Consider the following 489-nt stretch of genomic DNA (forward strand, 5'->3'; position numbering starts at 1 on the left):
CTAAGAATTCAATTCATTAGTCTAAAATTAAAATAATAATAATAATATGTTGTTAAACATATATCACTCATCTCTGTCAAAACATTTTTATTCTTTTTGAGTTTTTCACACAAAAAATCACGTAAATTTTGCACTTTACCTTTCACATTTTTTCTATCTACGTGCGTTCCACCTTACTTTTTTTGCATTATAAGAACTTTCGATTTAAATGTACAAAAATGTTTTTCTCTCACTCGAAAAACCATTTTACTCTTGGACGAGCGCAATATGTCAAGACGATTGTCCAATACCTGATCATCGCCATTGCTGAGTTAGTTAGTTGTGGTGGTATGGGACGGGAGGGGAGATTTAATTATTTTTCTCACGATCACACTTAAGACAACTTCTTTCTCCGTATATCAGTAGACGGACGGGCGAAGCCCTACTTACTAAAGAACGGGCAGATCGTAAGCCCTGGTCCAATTCTTCACCTATCCTCCCTTTGGTCAC

This window comes from Glossina fuscipes, unplaced genomic scaffold (assembly GCF_014805625.2).
Source record: "Glossina fuscipes isolate IAEA_lab_2018 unplaced genomic scaffold, Yale_Gfus_2 224, whole genome shotgun sequence".
Lineage (NCBI taxonomy): Eukaryota > Metazoa > Arthropoda > Insecta > Diptera > Glossinidae > Glossina > Glossina fuscipes.